This window comes from Vicugna pacos, chromosome 24 (assembly GCF_048564905.1).
Source record: "Vicugna pacos chromosome 24, VicPac4, whole genome shotgun sequence".
In the NCBI taxonomy this organism is placed as follows: domain Eukaryota; kingdom Metazoa; phylum Chordata; class Mammalia; order Artiodactyla; family Camelidae; genus Vicugna; species Vicugna pacos.
The window spans coordinates 24,706,508-24,726,493 of NC_133010.1; the positions used below are offsets into that span (position 1 = coordinate 24,706,508).

The window sequence follows — 19,986 nt, forward strand, 5'->3', positions numbered from 1 at the left end:
CTCAAGCAGCTTTTCCCTCGGGAAACATTCACTTGCGACACATCTCACCATTTTGTAGTTGTAGTTATGTGATTGGTCTCCCTTGTGATAAGGGCCAAGAACGTCCATCTTTGCTCCCCATTGTATCTTTGGTCTCCAACACAGGGCCTAGTACCTGCTAGGCTCTCCAGAATGTTTGTTGAATATAAGAATCATTTGTTACATTTCAGCACTAGCCTCAGTCAGAATGAAGAGTGCTGTATGTTGGCAGTCTACTCGTCCCTCGGGGTAGGTTTCCTCTGCTTCCAGTTTCTTTCTCTTCAGCCTCTCTCTGCTTGCCTTCCAACTCTACCTGCATCATATAAAGCTTACTGAAACTTGGCTTTAATTATCAGTTATGCAGTATTATTACTACTTAGTAGAAATAGGGAGAGCAAGAAAATAGGGAAATTAGGTAGTTTGGTATTTTTTGAAGTTTGGCACTTTATAATTAAAAGACTCATGTTGCTTTGTGTTTTACAGTATAGGTCTTAGGCTCATGGGACATGACAAGCACTGACATTGAGATAAAACTTCCTGATGTGCAATTATTTACAAGGGGGAAGTCTGTTACTGAACTGCTACAGCCTGGAATTGTTGCCCCTACAAGAAGATTTCTTATTTGCATATAGACAGCCTCCTGATGCATAAGGAGTTGGAATGGTGTCTGGTTTTACTGTGGTGTTCAGCAGAATCACTTTCATCATTTTTCTTCTTAAAATATCCATTGTGTAGACAACTAAATTGGGATTTATGTGTGTTGGCTTTACTGTTTGTTGAAAGCTCTATGAAATGTGGTACCTTTTTCATTTTTCAGGGACCCCATCATGCATACTTATGTGGTGTGTGTTGAGGAGTGGTTATTGGGGAGTCACTTAGCTAAGGATGATTCAGCTATTGGTTAGGATCTAAATCTCAACATGGCTTTGCATTCTTCTCTGCTTTTGGAATATACAGATACTTTGGTGACTGTGCAGAGGATAAAGGTGAAGAGGAAGTACAGTTGTTCTTAGAAAATATTTTGGATAAAAAACTAGAGACTCAAGTTCTGTGTTGGTTTATATATACATGAAGTAAACAAGCCCACTATGAAATTTTTTTTAATGAACAAAGTGATACTTAAACATTTCAGTGACCTTTTCATTAAGTTTTGAAAAAGAAAAGTTGGAACTTGAAAAGGCTATTAATTTGTGATATGAGTATAAGAAGGAAGTGTAAGTTGTAAGATAGCCATCAGCCTGTAGAAATGTTTTTATATTGAAAAATTTGGGCAGTCAGGTAAATCTTAAGAATATATCTGAAGAGTCCATTATATGATCCACCACATAATCACCCATTGCTTCACTGACTGAAAAGGAAAACACGTAAACGTAATCATTTAGAAATATTTTTCAGCCTTCTAAAATTGAGCATGTTTGACCTATAACACTATGTAAATTTAAGGTAGCAATGCTACTAAACAGACACTTTAAAGTATCAGACTACTAAAGAGTCTTCTGGGGTTGTGACCTGAAGCCCCAGGTGCTCAGTAGACTTTCTGTTCTGGCTGGTAAAACTCAGGTGTCTCCAAGCTTCTTGCCAGATCTGGGAATCGCTTGTTTCGTAGACTCTCGTTTGTTTTTGCCCAGTGTTATGAAGTTGACCTGGCACATGTGTAACTTAATATTCAGCCACAAACTTCAAGGAGACCCCATGTGGATTTCTTGAGCGCTTTGTCAGTATAGACCCTCCCTGTCTGGTACTTTTCCTTAATATTCCTTCGGCCTTTGCTTGCAGGAACTCTGTTCTGTGTCCCTTATACTCAGTGAGACCCAGGGTCCTTGGGTTTCCTCTCTCTCTGCGCTGGAGTCTGGAATGGGCGTCCCAGTGGTGAGCTGCCTTAACCGGAGGACTCAGTCACCTCAGCTGTCCCCCTTCTCTCAAGGATCATGTCTTGTGCTCCCTTTTGTCTAGTTTCTGTAAACAGTTTCCCACGTATTTTATCCAGTTTCCAGTTGTTTATGGTGGGAAGGCTGTTCTACTTCCAGTTAATGTACCATAGCCAGAAGCAGAAGTTTCTGTTTTTATGAACATCCTGGATGTTTTCTCCTAGACATGAAGGTATTCTTTGAGACCAGCTCTGTTGAGAGAGAAGCAGTTTGGGGGAGAGAAAGAAGAGGCTCCAAGGGCATTTGCAGTACCCTGGATGGCACAGGCTGAGATTGTACCCAGCCTCATGGGTGGGCAGGCGTCTGGGAGATAGGGGGGCTGTGGCCCCTTTTCTTTCCAGGTGCTTTTCCCCAGTCATCTTTCACACTGAGAGGGTATGAGTCAAGGACAGCCTGTACATTCAGACTATTCCTAGAGAGCCGTTTTCCTGGCTGCAAAATCCTGTATCTCTTATTTATGAGTGGGATTTTCTTTCTCCTTTGAATTTAATTATTTCTTGTTAATGTTTTTCTTCTGCGTCAGTGCTGTGTAATGATAACTTCCAAAACCAGTCATTCTGTTAAGGGCATTCATAAATTCCTTTAATGTTTATCACGACCCTAGGAGGCAGGTACCAGTAGGAGCTCTATTTTATCCACAAGGAAAGCGAGACTTAGAAGGATTAAGAAGTTCCTCAAAGATCAAACAGCATGAAAGTGGCAAAGCCATTGAGCTTATGTCATTCTTACTTCATGTCCTGCACTCCTGATCTTAGGTTATCCTTTCTCCTTTTCTACACCCTACCTTGTACTTGAGATTTCTGTGTTACCAGTTCATGAACTGATTGAAGACAGGAACCTGGTACTTACACATCTTACGGCTTTAAAATGTTTAACATAACAGATTGGGATTTCAAAATTTGTAGATACTGACAGGCATATGGCAGAGCAGATAAATAAGATTATACTATATAGCACAGGGAAATATACACAAGATCTTGTAGTAGCTCACAGTGAAAAAAATTGTGACAATGAATTATATGTATATTCGCGTATAACTGAGAAATTGTGCTCTACACTGGAATTTGACACAACGTCGTAAAATGACTAACTCAATAAAAAAAAAGTTAAAAAAAAAAGAACAGACTATTCCTAAAAAATAAATAAATAAATAAAACATGTAGCAGAGCCCATGGGCACAGCCAGTTGAGAGAGAGAAGAAGAGGGAGAAATATTGTTTCTCATTTTGGAAAAGAAATAGCTCTAACTGCTTAGAATTAACTAGCCATCAAAATACATCTTTATCAATAAGATTAATCTTTCAGTGTAACTTTGAGTCAGCCGACAGGAAATCTGCTGTCCTATAAAGCAACAGATGGCAAAAAGGATATATTCATTATTATTCTGTTCAATGTATATGCCTAGTAATGACAGACTTTGGGTAATGTGTTCTATGATATTTCCTCCTTTTAGTCATGCCTATAAATTATTGTCCCTTGTAAGATTGATTTCTATGTTTTCTGTAGCATTAGATAAATGTTTATTAAAATAAGATATATGATCTCAAATAATGATAAAACTAGCATAACAAGACCCTATATTATCAGTAACTTTGAAGTGATATTTTTATTTGCTAACCAGATACACAGTGATGTCTTGATTAAGTCTGTCAGTAACTAGGGGAATAAAACTATTTTACAGGAAATAGCTGGTGGAGGTCCACGAGTATCCCAAAGGGAGGGTGTCAGAGCTTCCTGAAGAACTCTTCTTAAAGGAATTCTTTCTTCATTAGATGAAGAGGAAACTTGGCTATTGGATGGCAGTTTCCACAGTTCATCCCCCCTCCCCACTGCCGGGTCAAATGTGCATGTTCCTGGAGGCATTTACGCCACATCTGACAACCCTTGTGGTTGAACTCACAAGCTCTGTGTAGACTGGTACTTGTCAGGCTGGAGGCCCACAGTAAGGTGAGAAAGCCGTGCTACGCCAAGCTGTCAAAAGTCGATTTTGAAACTTCTTTAAAATCTTTAATTATTCAATTAAAAATTTCTCTAGCACCAGGGGAGCTACATGAGAGAAGGGGGAGGAGGGCTGTGGTCAAGGATGTCATTCCAGTGTCTGGAAAACAGAATAGATACTTGTTAAAGGCAATAAATTCTGCCTTTATTTGACCTTCACTCTCTGTTCTTTAGAGTTTCTTTCTCGTTGGCCAAAAGCTATAGCGCTTTCAGGTTCAGTGATTATGTTTCCTCATATTCTGGCACTAAAATGCTTCATTCAGAGTGAGCAACTTTAAATCTTTATATCTCACTTCTAACACCTGTGAAAAGACCCATTATGGGATAGCTGTTACGCTATCCCTAAAGTGGGCATAGGGAAAGGAAAAGAGACGTGGAAGGAAGGTGCTGTTTCTCAGGCAAAGCAAGAGAAAGCCTTAGAAGTAAGAGGGAGTCATGTTTCAGATGATCTTTTAAGATTCAGGATATTTCCTCTCTTGGTAATTTTTTGAAATGAACAAATATCCACTGAAGTCGCTTTTTTCTTTACACATAATAGATTAACGAGCAGCCATCAAAGAATTGATTTTTAGTCTCAAGTGGCCTGAACTGGCCTGAACTGGATTCAGGCAATAATGTGAAGGCTCAGAACTAAATCTGTTGTTTCAGGTGCCTGACACTGTCCTGTTTCCTAGCATGTCGTTAGGTCATATTAAACAGTGGTAGTTGGATCATAGGGACCACAAAGGACCACACATCTTTATCCTTCTTGTCTGAGTAATGCTCTTAAAAAAATCAGTGAATCCTTATCTTGCCACCAAGCTAGGACTTAGAGAGCAACAGAGGAAAGAGTTTCTACTGAAGAAAAACAGGCCTGAGGAAGGATTTTTAGATACATTCTAAAGAAAACTAAACTTTTTCAGTGAATTAATATTGAATATTGTACCTAATATTCCTGATGTAAGAAGTTTGTCTATTAACCAAATTAATAATGTATTTGAACAGGGTGATCTAACAAAACATACAGTCATATTTATCTCAAATGTTTTTAAGAGCTCCAACTTGTCTTAAAATTCTATTACATTGCATTTTTCCTGAGATGTTTCTCTACAGAGAAAAGTTGCAGTGCATTCAGTAAATAGTATTTGTTATAGGCTTACTGTGTGTAGAGCACTGTGTTTGATTTTGCCTGAAGTTATGCGTTTATCTGTTCATTTATTTACAAATATTTATTGGATGTTCGTATATGCCAAGAGTTGTTCTTGATAGTGGGGGTATTGTTAAATCGGTACTACCATTGAGGTCATTGGCCCTCCTGCAACCTCGGTGCATTGAGAAAATCAGACAATACACAAGCAAACGAATATATACATAAAAGAATTTTGGAGGTAAGACAGAAAATATATTAGCTCTTTTTATCCAGCTACTAAAGTCTAATATTAATGTAACAGCCGCTAGGAAATTGGATACCGTGATGTAATGACAGCATGCCTCTGACTTTTCTATGGGGCACAGCCGGGGTCTTTTCCAGTAGTGCTTACAAACAGACATGTAAAAGTACATGTTATTAGTCCCATTTATTCAGACAAAAACTGAGATCCAGAGAGATTGGGTGCATTTCTTTATCTAAAGCTAGTAAATGGCAGGATTTTTCTAATCAAACTCTTGTTTTCTGACCATAAGTCACATGGTTTTTCTCTGCATTATTACTTGGTAGATTTGGGGTTACTCATCCACAAATTCTTTCCTTTCTACATTTCAGGGCAAAAAATCCTTCAGGAGTAGAAAAACCACAGATACAGTTTTTGCTTTTGACTTTAAAAGTACTTTTAATAAAGCCTCATATCTAATTAATGGAGAAAAAAAGGAAAGGGGAAAACTGTTTCTAAAAATGGCCCTTGCACACCGTGTGGATTTTCATAAATCTCAGCCTCAAGGCTGATTCCACTTTGCAGTCTTCCTTAGGAAATGGATGAAAATTTGAGCTGGGACACAAACAGGAAGGCTCCGAGGCAGCGTTTGTCCCGCAGGCACCACCTCTTTAAATAGCTACCGTGCAGTGGGAATAGTTCTCCACTTAGACAAGGAGCTCTGTTGCCCTTTGTTTCTCTGGGCCGGCAGGGCTGGAGCAGCCGGGAGGTCCTGCTCCCGGGGTGGAGGTAGAAGTCGGGGTGCAGATCGGCAGGTGTAGGGCAGTACATGTGGGCTGGAGCATGGCTGCCCCACCCCTGGGCCATGAGGACACAGGGCCACAGAGATACTTTGTGCTTCTCCCTTAAGAATATCATCCAGGAGACTTGTAACCTGCTAAAAGGTAAGTTTCAGAGCACCTCCTAAATCAGTAATTTGGGCTATAGACTTCTTTCTGCAGACTGGTTCTTTTCTTTCACTTAAAAGAGGAAAGAAGAAAGCGAATAGTTGCTATAGCTTTTTCATTTGTTTGTTTTAAATCCATTTTTAGGTGAATACATAGGTGGGGCTTATAGTTTTATTAGTAGAGTATTGGTGAATAATGTTAAGGGATAGTGAATTTAATTTTTTAACTTTTCAAACATTTTTGTTATGGTGTGAATATAAGTTTCTAAAGCTCAACCATAGAAGGAAAGTAGATAAGGCCTGTTACTAATTTGGGAAGACTAGTTCATATGGGATCTTAATAGAGGCATAAAAATGAATAGCTTAGCAGTCTTTTGATTCCAATTCCTGTTTTTGAGCAGGAGCCTTTACACTATCTAATCTGATCTTTCCAGATGATTATCTAATTTTAGAAACGTCTACTGAGGTAGCCTCCATTACCCAAGCAAGCTCTTCTGCTCTTTCAAGGAATTAAAATATTTCTTTGGTGGGGCTACCAGCCTTTCCTCTTGTTTTTAGTGCTGGGACAAAGGGCGCCAACCAGAAATGGCTGTTGCCCTGATCCTAGAGAAGAAATTTAAGTGAGGAAGGAGTTGTCATTACATGCCTGCCCTGCAGAAGTAATCTGCCTGGGATTTGAGTGATCTGCCCATTTCTTCTGATCTTTTCCTGGCCTCCCCCTGCTTCTCTCTCATGTACTTTCTTCAAGAAATCGGTGCCTGAGTTAGAGTGTATACTCAAAGCCAAAGTTCGTCTGATTAATAGCAAGCAGAGGGTTTGCGTCAAGAAACATAAATGCATGCTCTTTCCAGGAAGGTTTCCATAATGTCTGCTAACTTCCTTTTGTGTTTGTTACAGGATTGTTATCCATACAACCACTTTGTCAAGGCTCCTTATCTGTCTTTTATTTTCTTTTTATTCTTTTTCTTGTCCTTTGTGGTGTCTTTTGGAGGGAAGGGGAAGTATCAGGAAGGGTCCTTTTGTTGTTTATTTGAATTTCATTTCCTTTAAATTGAAATCATTTGCTTCAGTGTATTCTGGGTTCTTTTTGGTTAAGTAGCATCATTTTTATATTTTTCATGTGTGTTTATTTTAAATTATTTTACTAGTATATTTTATAATCAAAAGTTAAAGTCTACTTTGGCCTCATTGAGCCTCTTTTTAAATAAGAAAGCAGTAAGAAAGCCTACTTAGATGAAATATTGGGGGGTGGATTTTTGTATAGTGTGTTGGGGGAGAGGTAAGTTTTTTTTTTTTTTTTCATTTTATCTCAGATTTCAGGGGATGGTAAGCAAAACCAAGGTACATGATAGGGGATAAATTTCCAGCATGATGTTTAGAACTGTGGCAATAGCTTGTTGTGCTCATTTGTTTGTGAGAATAATTTAACACTTCTGTGCTTTGATGATTATTACTGAATAGGAAGTCTTTAGCTTTAAATCTTGTAAGTAATAAGAAATTTGCATTATATTTAGAAATTGTTTTAAGTTTCCCATTTTACAGTTTTGTTGTGGTAGCTCCTGTAGTTCTGCATAGAATCACAGCCTCCTGCCCTGTCCCCTCTGTACATATCTTTCACAGATTTTAAAGGCCCTTGTTAAACTCTAAGCCAAGGGAATAATTGAAGAGCAACTGTGATAATCAAGGCAATTTAACAAGATATGACTTCTGTTTAGATTTGAAAATATATACAAAGTACTTTATTTTTATGATCCTAAAGCCAAAAAAAAAATCAGATGGAAAATGGAACAACAACTCTTAGCTTACCCCAGCAAGCAGAATCTTTGCAGATAACGGGCAGAATAATACAAGGTTCTTATAGCCAAAGTTCTGGCAGAAGTTTATGAAAAATAAAAAAATAACTTATGAGATGAACTAAAAGGAAATCAGTGCCCCTCTGCAATAAGTAGAATGACAAAGTGAAGTAACAGATTTACTGGAAGGCCTCCTACTGACCCCAGTTGAGCTGAATGCAGGAATGTGTTTCAAAGCCTGTTTAAAACCCCAGAGGTGGTGTTTTGAATCAGTCTTGCTGACGTAAACACAGACCCTGCCTGGAAATTTTCCAAAAGCAGAGAGTGAAGGCAGCTCAGTCAAGATATGCAGCATTACTATAGTAAAGACGTGGGGAAGCAAGTAACTGCCATCCTAGGAGACAGTGCAACAGCCTTTCAGCAGTCTGGGCGTGCAGTGCGCCTGGGCAGTGAGACCGTTCACAGAGGGCAGATTGCACCAACAATTGCCCCCAAGTACGTGTCTAAACAGAAGGACGGAGGGACTGAGAAAAAGGGAATTGTTTCTTAGTGCTGGAGAAGCCTATAGATTATTTAAGGGGAAAAAATCTATTGAGAGGAGTGTTTGGACAATGTGAGTACTGATGAGATGAACATTCATTGCTAGGCGGCTTTCGTGATGAACAAATGATAGGCTTACACAGCTCAGGTCCCAAACAAACTCAGGACTTGTAAGTGAGCAGTGTAAATAGGTCTTGTTTCTTGGCTAGGAAGGTTAGAATAAGTAACTCTCCATTTGTTAGATGTAGTTAATTAAATGAACATGAAGACGAGCTTTTTTTCCTTCTATTATGAAAAGACGTGGGAAAATTGGAGCCCAATATGTAAAGGGTAGCTCCTGGTTAAATGCAGATCTCTTTCAGACTTCCCAAGAGTCCAGCTTGATGCCTCACAAAAATCACCATTTGGAACGTGAAAGGTCCACTATTTTGCTTAAGAAGACAGAAGGCACACTATTTCAGTTATTTGTGTAGTGAAGTGGTATTCAGCTATCTGAAACTTTTGGAATATGTGGATGATAATAGAGATGTTTTCACCCTGTTTTTCTTCCTCTTCCACGAGTTGCAGTACTAATTCCAAATAGTGTGTCCATAAACTTAGAAGGAATGCTTGGAGGTATGGAGACAAGAACATGTGATAGTCCTGCCTGCTGAAGGCACCTTAGAGAGCCTGGTGGGTGACCAGGACCCTTCAGCACTGGTGCAGGACATCCGCAGGGCTGCAGGAATATTCCAGACAGGGGGCTTCATAGCACCGAGATTATACCAGAGTCAACAGAGAGCCACTTACTTCAAAAGATTCTTTTTCTATAATAGCATTGTGTACACCAGTTGTCTTTCATTTCACTCTTTGGCAACCTCAGATTGTTCAATAGTTATGAATATTTCAGTTAAAATATTACAGGACTTATCACTTGACCCATCTCTGGCTGTTGCTGCTGCTCCTCCTCCTCACAAAGACCCTAAGGCATCATCTCTCTTTGAGTTAGGCGAGTCTGTGGAGATCCCTTACCAGGAAGAGGTTGAAATCTCTTCAAAAACTACTCTCTAATCTATGAAATAGAAGAAATCAGACGTCAGTATTAGACAAACCCGTCTTGACCTTTTTCAGGGAGTAGTGTAATTTCCGAAGTATCAGAAGTGCCTGAACTATCAAAGTGTCTACCACTAGGAATTCATGGGTTTTGGTGATCAAAGTAGGAGCGGGTGGGCGTTTTACAAATACTGTTTCGTTAATTTTCATGAAGACTCTGCAGAGGTGGTATCCAAGGTTTACCGATAAGGAAACTGAGGCATGGTGGGGATAAGTGTCTTCCCAGGTTTGTACAGCTGATGCATGTCAGGGGAAGGATGTGAACAAGGGTTGGTTTGGCTGCGAGGCCTGGGCCTTCTCCCCCACAAGATGCCGAGTTAATGACAAAATGTGCTACCTGTCTTGAGTTTTTCAGTCCGGAGGCAGTAGAAAAACTCTGAGGTTTTGGTGGAAGCAGCTGCAGGTCTTTGAACAATCCAGGGAGGACGTTTCTCCTCATTAACGGTGCTCCCATGTTCCCTCTTCTTTCACCATTTTTACTCCCTTCTCTGACTCACTCTCTTGAAGGAAAAGATAGTTTCTGTTCCTCTTCTCCAGTAATATGTAAGTGTTGTTGCTTGTGTTCACATGTGTATAGGAGGTGCTATTGTGAGAAAAAAAAAAAAGGGAAGGAATCACATTACTTCTTATGAATTGCAAAAATTTGAGAAGGAATGGATTACACAGAATTATTGTATGTTCTTAAGCCCTAAGAGGACTCATTGAGCGTTTTCAATAGTAATCTGTTTACAGTTCTGTCCGTTTACTGAAGATTTGGCTTTTTGGCAGTTACTTGACCACTTTGGATTTGTAAACTGATTAATTTGTCAAAGTCCGATCAAATTTCACATCCCACTTCTCCTTAAAGCACTGTCTGACCACTCCCCTCATACTGACATCTTCTGCAAATTCCTGAAGACTAGGCTGTCAGTATCTTTCCTTTAATACTTACATACTCCCATACTAGTTAAGGTAGGTATTCTTTTTAAAAGTACTATCTTGTCTCTTTGGCTAGCCTGTAGGCATCCATTGGTTACTGATTGCTTCTTATACCTCCAGATCCTTTCTCCTCTCCCATTGCTGATATGGAGCTGGCCTTTAGTATTAGTTGATTCATTGGTTTTATTATCCTCTCATTGGTTCTATTTTTGTATCACAAGTCTACACAGATTGTTCTTCCCAGACAGTTCTTGAAATGTTTGAAGACCATGATCATGCGTCCTTGGAGCCTTCTAAATTTCTGCAGTGCTTCCAACATTTTCACATGTGGCGTGCCTTCTTGACAGTCTCTCTGCATCCATCCTGCTCTGAATTCAGTCCTGGCTGTCAACATACTTCTGTAATGTGGTGCTCAGAGCAGAATTCCAGTTCTGCTGCATTTAGCATAATCATCTCTCCTTTCTATATGATACTCTTCTATGCCTTTTTGCCACTTAAGATCCTGTTACATAGTTTTCTTGGTGTCCATGTAATGCTGTTGGCTTGTACTGATCTTGCCTTTGGCCAAAATCTCTTCATTTTTTTATATGAACAGGACTCATGCCAGAAAGCAATCATCCTAAACATTTACAGCTGAAGTTTCAGAACTTCATTCTCATTCCTATTGAGTTTCATCCTGTTAGCTTCAGTCCATTAGTCCTCCCGATGGAGAATTTCTTGATTTTTGCATTATTATCCAAAATAGTGTATTAGAATAGCAGGGAAAATGATCTTCTGAGAAAAAATTCCTAAGCTTTTAAAAAATTCTAATAAATCTTCCCAAAGAATGTCTGTACTCATGTCATTTTGTTGAGGAAAACTTTAGAGGCTTTTCATAGCCTAGTGGTTAAAGCCCCAAAGCATCTTTCTGTGGCATCTGAGGAGTCCTTCCAACTACATCTTCTGTTGCGTCAGTAGCCAAACCAGACTTCTTGTCTGTTCCACCCTGTTCCCTGCATGTCCCTGGCTGTGCAGCTTTGTCCATGCAAGGCGTAGAGTGCAAGTCATGCCTGCTCCATCTCTGCAGTCAGAATCCTGCATATCCTTCTGTTTGAGGTCTTTCCTGAACTTTAATAGGAAGTAATTTCTCCTTCCTTGAGTTCCCAAAGTGTTGTCTAAAACTCTTAGTACTTACTGGATTCTACTCTCTGTCAGCAGTATGGCATGGTGGTTGAGAGCAGAGGCTCTGGGAGTGGACAGCCTCTGTGCAAATTCAGTCTGTACCCCTTAGTAATGGTATAATCATGGGCATGTGAATTTTCTTCCCCACACCTTGGTTGTCACATCTGTAAAATGAGGATAGTAGTACCTACCCTGCAGGGTTATCATGAGGCTTGAAATGGTACGATGTGGAGTGCTTAGAATGGTGTCTGGCACATGGTGACTGCTAATAATTGTTAGCTGTATCAGTACATACTCAGTAAATGTGACTTTTACTGAAGAAGCTCAGAACAACTTACGGACATGATTTTTTGAATTTTAAAAACATGAATATCAGAGGAAATAGTTAAGAATTTATGTAGACAATTTTGGAGAGGAACAACGTTTTCCCAGAGAGGCATTGTGAGATAGTCTCCAACTAGAGGCCAGACTCACAGATTTTTTTCTGTCTGCAGTCAAATACAACATTTTCATAAGCACTGTGCATATTCACTGGTATCAAGTAGTGCAGGTAACCTGGAGAAATATGGCCTCCATGTTATGAACTGTGTTTATCAACATTGTAATTAAAATATTTAATTGCTCAAAGCCTAATTTTAATTTATGTGCCATGCGTACTAATTTGCATTTTGCTTTGTGACAAAAGAAATTGTAAAATAGTTTTTACTTTAATTATTCTCTTGGCAAAAAAACATCATGGATGAGCAACATCAGAAACTCATGGAGAGTAGCAGTCCTTAGCCTGATAAATTCACTCTGACTTTGATATTGAAGCACTACCAAGAATCTTGTGTTGAGCTAGGTACTGTTGAGATGTTATGAAGTAAAAAATGAAATTCTGGTACTCGGGTTTATTTGGAGATATAACACATTGTAAATAAAATAATAGTATAAAGCATATTATATGGAAATTCTATATTCAAAGATTTACTAAGTCAGTGGTTTAGAAAAGTGGGTTTATATGAGCCTCAACAGGGTAGTTTTTAATTGCTACAAATATATTTCAATTTTTTCCCAACCTATCACTTCAAATCTCTTCATAGGCTAGAGAATACAAGCCTTGAGGACATCATCAATTAGCTAACAATAATATATTTGTACAAAATATTTCTTCTTTGAAAATTTGCTGTACACTAAATCATAGCTACAGATACACCTGATGAGGAGGAGGATTGTAATAGCGAACACATTATCAACTAAATTCTGATGATACCCTTACGATATATTATCCCATTTTTTAAGACGAGGGAAAGTTGGGTCTTAGAATGAACTGATAGGTTATTACATCAGTAAGAGGCAAATCTGTGATTCAGTTCACATCAGTCCAAATGAGAAGCCCTTTTTTTAAACTACTGTGTTATCTTGTTCTCACTGACAGCCTATTCAAGAGAATCCACGATTTGATCATTATGACCAAACTTTAGTGTATGTGACTGGAATGGGGACAGAGATGAGTTGGAAAAGTGAGCCAAGGCAGGTTGTAAAAAAAACTTTCATAAAAGCCAGTGAGTTTGGAACATCCTGCCAACAATTGGGGAAGCTGCACCAATTGATTATTAACAAGAGAATGGCATTATGTAACTTTAGCAATGTAACTCTTGCAAGTGTATATAAAGGGTATTAAAATAGGATGAGACAAGATATTTGGAGACAGGTTAGGTGGTGCAGTAGCCTAGATATACCGTAAATTTGTACATTGGATATGCAAAAAAATAAAAAAAGTTGGATTTGAGAGATGTGCCTGAAGTAGGCTCACCTGGGTTTGTGGACTTGTCCAATATGGAGGGCGAAGAAGGGGAGTAAAAAATGACGGGGTGTGTAATGATGCCGTGCCTGAAGGTGGTAAGGAGTGTTGGGAGGGGGCTGAGTTTTGAACATAATGTGTTTCAGATATGGGAGAACATGCTGAAGACAAGGTCAGAGCTCAAGAGAGATCAGGCCAAAGATCAGAGCTCAAGAGAGATCAGGCCAAAGATTAGTGAATCTGCAGCCTGTAAGTGTCGCCATAGCAATGGATAAAGTTATGGGGAGGGGCAAGGGGTGCTGCAAGTAGAGAGATGCTGAAAGAGGATGAAGGACAAAGCCCAGAAATGTCACCAGTGTTGAGGGTAAAATCCTTCTCAGCAGTGTGCTTATCTGATGGCTACACCAAGGACTCAGGTTAGATGTAGGTGTTTCCCAAGCCTCAGTCAACCCATGATTCCAAGAATCCCTTAGGGTGGCTTCCTTAGACAATGGCTAAACCTTTAGCCATTAGTATTGTTCTCAGAGGATTGACTCCAAATTTGGGAAATAGTTTGCTCTCTGTAAATTGACTAAGAATTGGTATAGTCTGGAGATGTGCATAACTCACTCATACATTGGTTGTTAGATGTTCTAGCTTTTCTTTAGGAATTTTTAAAATAAAGTTTGCACATTACACTTCTAGTTTTAAAATAAATTAGTGCAGTGGTGGACTCCACATGAGATGACTGACGATCCCCTAATGAGCTCTAGGTTTCTTGTGAAATGTCCTAGGAATTTTACTGGCAGCTTCCTAGGTCCTAGTAAGAATATTTGATTCTAATGTGCTGAGCTCTTTCAGTAATTAGCAGAAACTTGTCTAAAAATTGGTCATATTGTCCATTCATAGACAGCTATTTATCAGTGACCACTGCACAAGAAGTAACAACACTGCAAGTAGCCTGTGGGAAAATACCCAAGGCATAGGACTGCGAGGTTCTACTGCCTGAGTTTGAATCTTAGATCTTCTCTTTACCAGCTGTGGGTCCTCAGGCCAGGGACAACCTCTTTTTAAGCCTTTGTCTCCTTATCTGTAAAAAGAAATTACAATAGTACCTGTAATATTTTTCACAGAATTGTTGAGGAGTGTTGTATAAATTACTGAGTATTAATACACACTGACTAGAGTCAATTTCTGTCTTTTATTCTATTTTAAATACCTTTGTGAGGAAACATTTTATCTGACTTTCCTGAGTGTTATACAGTTCGAAGGTAGCTGAATAGTGCTGTGAAAAATAGATTCTTTGATATTAGGAGGTAGTAGATGATCACAGCAGCTCATTCTAACAGGTTTGGAAGACTATGCTTTTTCAGGGTATCCCTCCCTTCCTCTTGCAGAATCACCACTTCACATCCGCAAGCAGAGCCCTTCCCTAACTCTGCAGCTTAAGCAGAGGTCAGAACACCTGAGGCGATCTGCTGAAATTCTGGTATGTTCATTTCCTTTCTTCTTCAGTCTAGGTCTCAAAGAATGCTTGCCTGAGTATCATAGTAGAAATTTTTCCTTTAATGTCCACGACAGAGAATCATGCAGCCATTAGAGTCCAGCCTTTCAGTAGGCCATTATAAAAACCAAATTTACTTTGGATCCAGGTGTTTTGAAGGGTTCACTGTGTACTGCATATAAACAATCCTACATGATGTTATATGGAAAATTTCCTCAAATTGCAGTATTAATATAGACGTTGAAGCTCCAAAAAGTAAGCAGAACTGACCTCCTTGGGCTGTTGATCAGGGTTATGGAATTTACATGATAGAAAATGAGTAATAGTGCTGGCAAACTAGACATTTTCAGGAATCAAAGACAGTTATCACCCTTCCCCGGGCAGGACAAGAATCTGTACAGACTTGGTTTTCACAAACCAAACACTGTATTTATATTCCAAACTCTCCGTGCTGTTCTTAATCAGAATTCCACAAAGTTTCAGCATGTGACTCCCCGGGTACAGGTGTACTGTGATCCCCAAACAGCTATATTATGAGCAATATCTGCTCTGGTTCTAGGGCAGAGGTCACATTCATTTGCTCACCAGTCCTTGTGGAAAGCAGAAATGTTTGCCTGATCTTGTGTAGAATTTTAAACATCGTCCTCATTGTCAGGAAAGTTGTTTAGTTAATGGTGAAAATCCATTTGTCAAGACTCAAGCAGGCCTCTGACAATTCTTTATTGCTTCACAATTAATCTGGCCAATGTGTGTATTTCTAACAACCCTCTGGCAGAAATGTGGCCATTCTGCTACAAAAGTACATCAAAGGGAACAGAAAGCCACTGTCAGGGAACTCAAGAGTCCCTAGTGTATGTAAAAGAGATCCTTATGAGCCGGAATTGTTGGGGGACCTGCAGGGGAATTATGAGGCCTCAGCTGGACATTGGAAAGGAGGGGCGAGCAAGGGTAAGGCCCGGCCTGTGAGCAGTGAATTGGCAGCCATGCATCGTGTTGGCAGGTCTAGGCTATGCATTTCACCTCTCAGGCAGGACTGAGGACCTGGAGAGGCAGGTGCTTCCAGGCAGGGCAGACTCTATTTGAGCGTGGCCTGGACACATGGGGCCTGTCCCAGCTCTAAATCAGAGCTCAGGTAAGATCAAGGTGAAGGCCAAATGGCCAGTAAGAATCCACTTCTCCATTGTTGGCACAAGTCAGACATGGGGCTGCTGCTTCTGGATAGAATCTGACCTTACCTGAATATTCACATACAACGTTTAAACAATGGAAGCTGAGAAAAATCAATCACTTTTAATGCACGTGAAATTCATAATCACGGAATATAGTTTTCTTTATTTCTGGCAACAAAATTTATATTCTAACTTGACTCCTCCATTTCTGACAGATAGAAAAAATTAATCTAGTAACAGCCACGGCTGTTCTGCCCCATCCAATTTTGAACTAAGTTGCTTCTGGTTGAAATTCAGGAATATTCAGTATCTTTCTGCCCTATCCCCTCCTTCCCCTCCCTATGCTTTAAGGAGTGCTGCTGTCAAGCAGTCAGGGACCTGTGTTCTGAACTCAGCCCCCTCTCCTCTCCCCGCCTCTTCCCAGCTTCTTGAAGCCCAGAGCTGAGTCCCTGACCCCAGTGAAGTTGGATGCAGTGCTTCTGGGATGCGTACATGGATCTGTGGGCATGGCATGGCTCTTACCTGGCTTCCTGCTTTGAACTACCTTCCAGGCAGCCCCTGCTACCAGGACCCTTATCTCAAGCCTAGAGTGTCTGTTAGACATAGAATTAGTCTCGTCTTTCTCTCTCTCAGCTAAAATCATCACCCCTTAGGCAAGGTGGGGAACTCCTGCTCCCATCTGCCTTAGCCCAGTGGGCTCATCTATTCCAAATCTCCTTGCCCTTGTCACATGGAGTGTCTGCAGCTGCCTCCCTTAATAATTAAAGAAGGGAAGCAGGAAGCAAGTGTCTTCCCAGAGCCTCCCAAACTTTGATGGGAAACCTGTGATGACTGCATTTCCCACCTGATACATCAGGCTTTCTTCTGGGGTTGGGACTCTGCCTCTGATTGCTTGTAGTGCACTTTTTCCTCTGTAAATTTTCCCTTTTTCTCAGTATGGAGTGGAGTGGTTTTAAAAAAAAACTTGTTCTGCTAGTTCATATCTCTTTCCAGAACTATTTTTGTCTCTCATTTAAACTAGAGCCAAGAATTTGGAATCTTTGTTTGCTGTTTTGGGGTTTTTTTTTCTTTTTTTCCTCCTGACAGTTCCTTCTGGGGCAAGTGGTGAGCCAGCTAGCCCGTGCCTCCTGGAATACGGGCTTGGGGAAGGGATGAGGGTGGTGAAGAGGGGAGGCAGCGGTCAGTGTTACATCATGTCATCCTGGCAAAGGGCAGCCAAATCTGACTCATCAGCTAAGGCCCAGACTGGTTTCTCACTTCCTTGAGATTTCAGCCAGTTTGAGCTGCCCCCAACTCTTGGGAAGGACTGCTGTGATGAGCATTGTCCCCGCTGTTACTGACATGCAGCAGGGCCCAGCCCTCCTGGGTTGTGCAATGACACTGTCTTTTAGGGTGAAAGATGCTGATTTTTAGCATATTGAAAATCCAAATAAGAGAATGTTCCTTTTTCCACTTTTTAATGTTTTCCTAAGAGCCTTGATTAGAACTCTTATGAGGAATCATGTGTATATGTGTGTACATGTATACATGCATACACACATACAGTTATAATCCTATGTCTCTAACACACTTCTGGTTAGAATTTTTTTAGGAGCTAGCTGTTAGTCATGGTGCTTACTGTTTCTAATTTTCTCTGGGTCTGCTTTCTTCCCTAGATCTTGGAAATCGACCAGTGATACCACATTTAAATTTGAAACAAGAGTTGGAGGGCTTTAGGCAAAGTAAGGGTGGTCTGCTTGCCTGCCCTCAGCCCCAACCTGCCAGTCATGTTTCTCTAAGAGATCCTGGGGGCCACTCTATTCCTAACTCCCTGGGCTGGTCTCTTAATGGCCTCCCAGCACTTCCTTTATGCCCTTGCCTCAGGCAGGCAGCTTGTTTTTCTTTTCTCTTTAAAGCTGCCCCTACTTCCCAAGCCCCTGGAGAGTCTTCTCCTCCTAAAGATTGCCTACGGAATCAACAGACTCATGCAGTCGTTTTTCATGTAGCCCTTGTGGACAAGTCCAGACTCTTTCTGTTTTAAGGGTACTTTTAACCACAGGAAATAGTAAATTGCTAATTTGGTCAAAGTTCCTGTGTTAGCCAGCTCCCAGTGTTGTCCAAACCACTCTCTGTTCTGTGCTCTGGGCGGCTCTAGGGAGCTCATCAGCAAACGCCCCTTACCCTCTAGGTCCCAACTGCGTCTGGGCAGTGGGAGGCGCAGGAGGGCATCAGAGGATAGGAAGGGAGTGAGACTGGGATATTTGTTCTCCCTACCTCTCCCTAGGAAGTTCCTCTGTTCAAGATACCCAAGAAAATAGTTCTTAGCTGTTTTCAGGACCCTGTCCTGCTGTTCCTGCTCCAGCTTCGGAGTTCTTTGGGTCTGGTAACCTCTCCCTCCCTTTGCCCCTTTTGGTCTGGGGCTAGTGATGGCTCATCCTCCCACTTTCCAGCCTGAAAGTCCTTAACTTTCTTTTGCTGGCATCCCCTAATGCTACTCACATCTTAGTAGGCTCCTCAATTAAGCTGTTGGATTTTGCTCTCTCCTTCCTCCCAGGACCCCAGCTGAATCAATGAGTTACAGACACTCAGGGCACAGGTCCTGGAGTTGCCTTGCTACTTGAGGTGTGTCTAAACTGTGGGCCAGCTCCATTCGTAACCCGTGGGAGCTTTGAGAAATTCAGACTCTTGAGTGCTGACTCAGACTTTTTGAATCAGAAGCTTCATTTTAACAATGGTTTATATGCACCTTAAAGATTACGAAGCCTTACTCTAGAGGTAAGCATTCCTTCTTGGGAAGGAAGTGGCCGGGAGCCCTGTTGGATGTAAGCTTGCTACTCTGAGTGCCATCTCCTTTGTTTCTGGGGACAGCCTGCAAGGCCTCTTCCTCCTCCTGCCCCATTTCCAGCCTCCGCACTCCCCATCCCTCATTCCTTCTTCTTTGTTTATGTAATAGGTACTGAACCCATTCCCAACTCCAACTCTAGGTGTTAGGAATCCAAAGGAGAATAAGATGATACATCCCTGCTCCCAGCTGGATGCAGGGAAGGAGTGAAGACTTGTTCGCGGTCAGTGTCACGACCACAGGAGGTCCATGCTGTACCAGACCGAACACAGTGAGGTGGAAACCAAGGCCAGAGTATCAAAATTCGAGTTACTTTACTTGATAAATGTGAGGAAGTCCCCCTGTACAATCCTGTGAAAAGCTTTGTGTTTTCTAATTTTAGTCGCATTTGAAAATCTTGAGTAAAGATACCTGATTGTAATCCCCCTCCTCAGACTTCACCCTCATGTCCCATTTGACAAATAGCAGAACCTCTCTCAGGGACAGGCAGCAATCTGTGGAGTCAGGGTTGTCTGCTGAGCAGCAAATGCCGATGAGCGGCCAGGGCCCTGAAGACATGAAGGAGCTGATTTTTTTTCCAAAAGGAAATTCACAGGGGAAAAACCAACTGATGTATCTCATAAACGGTCTTTGGAATTAATTTCAATGCTTGTTAAAGAATCTAAATCTCCCTTTGATAAGATTCTCGCAGGAGTTCCTAATTAGGCCCCCATCTTTTGTCACCTGTAAGCAACTCTCCTATTCAAGACTCTGCATATAAATAAAAGAACACAGATTCCAAATTATCCAAGCAAAATTGGGGAACAATTTTTAAACCATTATGAATTTTTAAAAATATTGGCTTTAGGGCTATGAATATTGATCTAACCGTTCACTCAGTCATTCAAGAGGACCAGGTGTGTCACTCAGAAAGTACTCATTACCTGCAGTTTTGCTTCCTCTTCCTGGCACTAGAACTGAGTGATGGAGAAAAGGTGTCTTTATCATT

General features: G+C 40.8%; 1 protein-coding gene across 9 annotated transcripts in view; it reads left to right on the top strand.

Moving 5' to 3' along the window:
• The window catches only part of ARHGAP28 (Rho GTPase activating protein 28), a 167,633-nt gene that overhangs the window by 55,905 nt on the left and 91,742 nt on the right, over nt 1–19,986 (top strand). For 2 of the 9 annotated variants that reach the window (XM_072949233.1, XM_072949230.1), the window contains exon 2: nt 14,902–14,993. The exons of 5 other annotated variants lie outside the window; for them this stretch is intronic. The gene's annotated coding sequence lies outside the window, so the exon portion shown is untranslated. Of the gene's footprint in view, nt 1–6,051; nt 6,237–13,671; nt 13,775–14,901; nt 14,994–19,986 lie in introns of those variants that run through there. 2 more of the 9 variants (XM_072949231.1, XM_072949232.1) reach the window with 2 other exon arrangements.